Source organism: Poecilia reticulata, linkage group LG19, assembly GCF_000633615.1.
Source record: "Poecilia reticulata strain Guanapo linkage group LG19, Guppy_female_1.0+MT, whole genome shotgun sequence".
Lineage (NCBI taxonomy): Eukaryota > Metazoa > Chordata > Actinopteri > Cyprinodontiformes > Poeciliidae > Poecilia > Poecilia reticulata.
In genome coordinates this window covers 6,761,849-6,768,818 of record NC_024349.1, presented here as the reverse complement: position 1 = coordinate 6,768,818, position 6,970 = coordinate 6,761,849, and the positions used below count along the sequence as shown (strand labels likewise).

The window sequence follows — 6,970 nt, the reverse complement described above, 5'->3', positions numbered from 1 at the left end:
TTCACTGTGGCTACAGTTGCAAGTCTCTGAATGCTTTTTACAGCTAGAAACAAAAGACGCATCCAATTATTTGCTAAATAACTAGCTGTCAATGAGTTTGTCGTCTCTTTTTGAGTTTCTTTACACTGGATACTTTCACTAGCTTAGCCTACCTCGTCTTGTCATTTCGAAATRTCTTCTTTCTAAAGGTCTTCTATTAACTCTACATGTCTGGTATTAACCAGGCCTGTGTGTGCAACAAAACTGATCCCAGGTTTCCAAAAGAYGTAGTAAATCACAGTAAATTCRTAAATCAACTGGGGAGTAATGTTTGGATCAAACTGGTKGAAACAGATGCTTCCCCTTRACTTTTCTAGTCACTCAGGTATCTCTGCCATAYATTAAAAAGAGGTTTGATGATTTGAAACATTAAAGTGCGACAAAAAGGGAAKAAATCTGCATGGGGTAAATATATTTTCAAAGCCCYGTATCTGGGTCARCGGACCAGCTGCTACAACACAGGAGACACATGGGAATTACGACAAAGAACAACTTCTCTTTCAATTTGGAACATCATAGGACAGCTTCACCTAAAACACAGCTGTTAGCTGCTGTACTTAGGTTTGGGACACTGTGTAGAGCATTTCAATAAAGGAAAAACATTTCACTAAGAGCCGTAGTTGTTAGTTTAATCACCAGATCTCCCCTGTGGTTCCATGAGACAGGCGAACTCTGACAGYGTCTCCTGYTTTCTCTTTACCTGGACGACGAACATCATGAAATAATCCTACGGTGGAACGAAGTCGTTTTATCAGAGTAGTGAAAAATGTGTAGATTTGCACACTTGACACTGATCAGTTCTTACAACTCTACATCTACAATGTAAATGAGTATTTTTTTTTTTGTTTCATAACAGTACGTGGTGACTCATGCATAAAATATGCTTAGTAATTCAGATGATGCATGTCGTTTATTTTTAGACAGCTACAAAGCCAGCATTCCCAGCACTGGTGTGAAATAGATTTTAATAGGTACATTTAAACTGACTGACAATGTGGAATGTTTTTTTATTTTTTATTTTTTTGTTAAAGTTTTAAGTTTAGAAAAGTTTCACACAGCYTCCTATTCTCCTGTTTTGCATATATTTATTTTCCTCTAGCTTTAACAGCCCACATGCTTTGGAGTGCTAGCAGTTTTTCTTGCTGCTAATCAAGAAGAGTAAACATCTCTGCAAATTGAATTAAAGGCTTGATTTACCCTAATTACTAGTGGGCTGAAAATATCATTGGCATTTATGCTGCACTCCTCTCCTGTATGTGGCTATGTTGTCATTTTCAGAGGTCAGAATTATATCAGTTAATTTACTTCTTCTGTCTTGAATTTACAAAAAGGGCAGATACAAAACTACGCCCCAAACTCTTATTACATTTTTTTTCTTTTTTTTTTTGGAAAGCCTTATTAGCTTTGGCAAATGAAAAATGGTTAGGCAGGAGAAGAATGGAGGAGAAGGGAAGAAACAGCTGATGTCATCTTATGCTGACATCTTATAATCTGAAAAAAGAAGGAAARTGTTTAATGTACAGCGACTTGCTAAAGTTCAACCCCTTCAGATTACAACCCCACACTATAATTTCATTTTGTGATATTTTGTGTGAAAGACCAAGAAAACGAAGCACGTAATTGCATGGTGAAAGAAAAATAAGTGACGGTTAGCAACTCTTTTTACAAACAGAAATCTGAATGACGTGACTTGACAGCTCCTCGAGTCTTGGAAGATGTGTCCACCGCTTTGAACATCGATAGAAACTGAAATGTTTGCCCATTCTTTGCAAATTAGCTCAAACTCAGTCAGTCTGGATGGAGAGTGTCTATGAAGAGAAAATATTAAATCCTGCTACGGAGGATTTAAGTTGAAGTTGAAGTTCTGATAGAGTTCTGTAATTCAAAGAAGAGAAGCAGAAGTTCAGTTGAAGTTCTCAACTGAACTTCGTGTGCACATTGTCTACCTGTATCACCTGGTATTTAGCTCCAGCATGATGCTACCATCACCAGGTAAACTGCGAGTGGAACTTCTTGTGGTTCTCTTTTGACAAAGGCTTTTTTTTTATTATTCCACAGAGCCCAGCACCCGCATTCTCAAAGGTTCTCTGAATAATCACCTACTTCAGCCTAAAAAATCCCTGCCAAGGAGCCCCAGCKTAMGAGTTATTCAGTCAGCGGTTGAGAGCAACTCTGAGCCAAGAGACGATTAAATTCCCATCTTAGTGAGGTGTGGTTGACCCTGTTGCTAGGTGTGATTCTGTCAACCATYTTCCCTGTTAAACCCTCTTGAAGATTTGAACGATAATCCATGGAATTTGCATCAAAACTGTTTGAAACGTCTCAACAGAATTTCYTTAGTAAAGTGTTTTCGTTTCGTGGTAAAAGATTWTGAGAGTAAAAGTTTTCTCAAARCAAACTCAGAGTTCGCACTTTACTCATTGCACCGATGTCGTTAAACAACATCCACACGGCAGTGATTTTTGAGTTAAATGATTATATTCCTACGATTTAGTGGGTGAACTTCTGTCAGGAAAAAGAAGCAACCTTTCAGCAAAAGTACCTACAGCCCTGTAATCATTCTTTCACACAACAGGCACTCAACTGCAGGAAAACTGGCAGACAGTGTCTCTAGGTTAGGTCTCCAAGTCTCTCCTGAGCCCGATATTCAATCATTCAACTCCCACTAATTATAGCCCAGAGTAATGATTGTTCCAAGTCTTCAGGGTTTTCTGATGCTCTTGCACAGGTGATACATTTCAGTCCACACCAAACCTGATCAGCTGGAATGGGATCTAAAAACATCAGAGAAAACAATAKAGGTGTCTTGTTTTAACGTACAGTCTTAATGGTTTATGTTTTTGCACACTAAATAATAAATCATCTGTTTAAACATTTTGATAAATAATAAATTGTGTTTGTAAATAAGACCGCAATACTTGGTATGTTTGATTTTTATTCTTCTTTTCATATTTAATTCTCTGTCAGAATATTGTCTCGTGCTCATGTTTCATCCCCTACATGACACAGATCTGTTTTTTCTCCCTTTTTTGGAGATGTAAGCTTTGCTAATCCAAGTACAGGTGCTAATGAGGTGTTTTATTATTATTCACTACCAATCACATAACTTCTCTCTCAGGAGAACATGTCTTRTCATGTATTGTTAAAGCGATAGAGACATTTCAGTGCTGATCTCCACAGAGCATTTTACAGAAATAAGGCAACGTAAAAACAAGTTAAAAGGGAAATATTGAAAGTACTTGCTTTATTTTTTTTAGAAAACGCAATATAATCATATCTGCATTGCTTAAAAGTATTCTTTGCTGTCTGTAGATATATATATTTTTTAATGTATACTTTATAACCTTTTTCCTATATTTTTCTTTTAATTATATTCATCTACAGTAGGTGCAACAGCAGCACACAAACCAAGTGCTGGTCCAAAGTTTTAGGTATCTGCCATCAACATTTCTGAAACTGTGAAAAGCRAAGTTAATAAAATATGACGTGAATTCTGAAAAGCAGAAAATTAGAGCTGACACATCTCTAATATTGCAGCCAATATACTCCTGCATGGTCAGTACCTCCAACTTTAGAGAGTGAAAATACTTTAAATGCAGCTTCCCCCCCCCTCCTCAAATATAAGTATGACCTCAGATTTGATCAGATTGACAACTGTAATGAGGTTGGCAACTCTGACTCTCTGGGCCGTAAAAACCTGTAACCTTACCCTTATCCATGGAATCTCCATGCTTTATGAATATCTATCTGATTCTATTCTTCGCCTTAGTGGTAAATTCAAAATTTAAATCAATCTATTTGCACAATCAAGAGTAAAATTAGTTCCAGTTATTTTAATGAGCAGAAGCATGAGCAAACATGTTGTTATGCTGCGCTGCATAATTTTCTTCATGTTGGGAAACTGCAGTAAATCGTTTCGGACAGCGTCAGCCTGCTGTACGTTGCAGCGTCCAACTCATGCTCCATGTAGTGCAGTGAATTTGAACAATTTCACAGCAGACTCTTAACATTCCCAAGGTTTTTGTAGATTTATGGTGCTATTTATGAAACAGGGAACCATTTTAGTAGGTAATTATTGTACTGTGTCTGGTAGTTATCAACACAGCTGTGGTCAAGAGCCTTGCTTGAATATTTGCAATTATTAGCCCCCGTGATGAATTTCGCTACCAAGAATTCATATTTTGCTAACCTTAATAGGCTGTGAATAGCTAGAGGAATGAGACTCTATCAGCAACTTATACATGGGAAATAAAGTATGCTAAAATGAGKTGCACTCAATATTATTTTCAAATTCATTCGCAGTCCCCACTTATAAGGTTTCCTTCATTTGTGGCCATGACTTCTAGACTCTGATCTGCTTCACCTCAATTTCACAGCCAGCATTACTGTTAAAACRCCTTATCAGCTGTCTAAAAGCACTTTTATGTCTTCTTATAGCTTTCTCCTCCTTTCCATCAATTATTTTCATTTTCAGAATGTTACAAAGATGCTTTGACAAGACCAAGATTGCTAAGAGAGTTGCTTTGACGAGCCYGAGATTGCTAAGAGAGCGTTTGAAGAATCTGAAATTTGCATCACCTCGTCTCTAACCTTGTGYCACAGGTACTGAAAGCTAATTAAGATCTGCAACATCAAGGGGCCACTCKGTTTTTGGGTTGCCAAATATATGGATATCAGCACACCCTTTATCAAAATGATTTGATCTAACTTATATTATTTTATCTGTGGCTACTCATTTCACCTTCGCTCCTGTAAAATCCAGTTCATCTTGTATTCAAAGAAAGATAAAGAAATGCATTTTCTTTTATCWAAGATTGGAAAAACATAATTAGACATCACTAAAGATCACTAAAGGCACCAGTCGGCTCCAGAAATTAAAATTTTAGTAGGTATGTAATTGTTTATTTGATGGATTGTTGCATGTTAGCAAGTCTAATCCATATAGTTTTATGAAAAAAAGCCCCACAACGGGGTCATCTGTTCTTTTTCGTCATTTCAAACATGCATCTCTGGGCAAAAAGAAAAGAACTTAGAAAGAATACAATGTCTGATCAAAGAGAGGTCTTGCAGAAGCTCCTCTTTTAAACCTTTCATTAAAATGCATCACAGATTAAAGGGGTCATATCCGACAACATTTATTCCAAGGTTAAGATATGAGACGAGAGACATTTCATGAAATTGCTATCATTATTGAAGCTTTTGTCAGATCAAAGCAAGAACANTTCAAAGAAAGATAAAGAAATGCATTTTCTTCTATCAAAGATTGGAAAAACATAATTAGACATCACTAAAGATCACTAAAGGCACCAGTCGGCTCCAGAAATTAAAATTTTAGTAGGTATGTAATTGTTTATTTGATGGATTGTTGCATGTTAGCAAGTCTAATCCATATAGTTTTATGAAAAAAAGCCCCACAACGGRGTCATCTGTTCTTTTTCGTCATTTCAAACATGCATCTCTGGGCAAAAAGAAAAGAACTTAGAAAGAATACAATGTCTGATCAAAGAGAGGTCTTGCAGAAGCTCCTCTTTTAAACCTTTCATTAAAATGCATCACAGATTAAAGGGGTCATATCCGACAACATTTATTCCAAGGTTAAGATATGAGACGAGAGACATTTCATGAAATTGCTATCATTATTGAAGCTTTTGTCAGATCAAAGCAAGAACAYGGGGTAAATCATATTTGGACCCAGTGTGCCTTTTGCATAGAAATCCTTTAATACTTTGGGTTGTACAAATCAAATAATTTGACTCATGATGGTTGTAAAAAATAGTAGTTTAGATTCGTTTCCTCAACAATTTCCAGTTTAATTTGTTTTGTTTGTATAAGAGGAAACAATCAAGTCTTAATTAAAATGTCCAAAGTAGAAATGTTCCAAGAAATTGCTCACTGGTCAGACCCAGTCAGTTTTCCACATCGTTGAGACTGACTGGCAATCAGATGGTTGAAGGCTCAAATATCTGAYATTTTTTGAGTCAGTCAACACACCGTATGAACTGCTTCCAGATCATAATGACAAGAAGAATTAAAATCTTCAAGAAAGAAAATCCACATTTTCTACATGTCTGTGGTTTATTCATGCTGAGAGAGAGCAAAATTTGAAGCATATAACAGTAAGGCTCAAAAAATACCCTGCTCTTCTTCATCCCTTTGAACTGTTGCACTCTGTCTGTTGAGGGAAATGATTGATTTGGAAATGTGACAATAAGGTCAGGATCTATATTCTTTTGAAGAATACCCTCAAAGACAGTGTCACGTAAAGCTAGCTGGAGTAAATGTGCATAATTTAAATTAGCCACACATTTATACGTAGCACGTTTTTCTGATTAGGAATGGGCAATATGAAGTTGTTTTTTTTTTCATAATACTGAAAAAAATTACAGTTAAAAAGTAGTAAAATGTCAATGCAACAACCACTCTAATATACTTGCATACTCTATTATCAAACGTTAATCTTTTCAGCACTCAAGATGCTGTACAGCAGTACACAATCATGGCATTCAACTTTATTTTCTAATATATTAGCAACAAATAGCACCATAATAAGAAACAGTATTCCGCTCTTTGAACAAATAACAGCTAGTTTAGTATCTGTCCTGCCCATATTGTCMCTTTTAGGGGTCAAACATTATCARTCACAGTTTTTATTGCAATAATTGTTTTTCTCTGAGATACGGATAACCAATGCAAAAATTAACCATTCCTACTTCAGCCAGATTAAATTCTTTTAGAAGAAATCSAACTCGTTTTAAATCGCCAAAACGTTTAAACCGTTGCACCTTCGTAACCGGGGTTATGAAATGGAGGGAAAAATACTAATAGAATGAAAAACGTCCCTAACCCTCGCACATCAGCACAATTCTCACTTACCTGCAGTGTCTGTGAACCCCAGCCACAGTTTCAATGATGGAACATTCTCCATCATTCA

The 6,970-nt window shown here is 36.3% G+C and overlaps 1 protein-coding gene across 1 annotated transcript in view; it reads right to left on the bottom strand.

The window, feature by feature from the left end:
• nrg3b (neuregulin 3b) overlaps positions 1-6,964 on the bottom strand; it is a 127,484-nt gene extending 120,520 nt beyond the window's left edge. Inside the window, exon 1 of the mRNA XM_008436698.1 lies at positions 6,913-6,964. The gene's annotated coding sequence lies outside the window, so the exon portion shown is untranslated. The remainder of the gene's footprint in view (positions 1-6,912) is intronic.
• Positions 6,965-6,970: the final 6 nt, after the last annotated feature.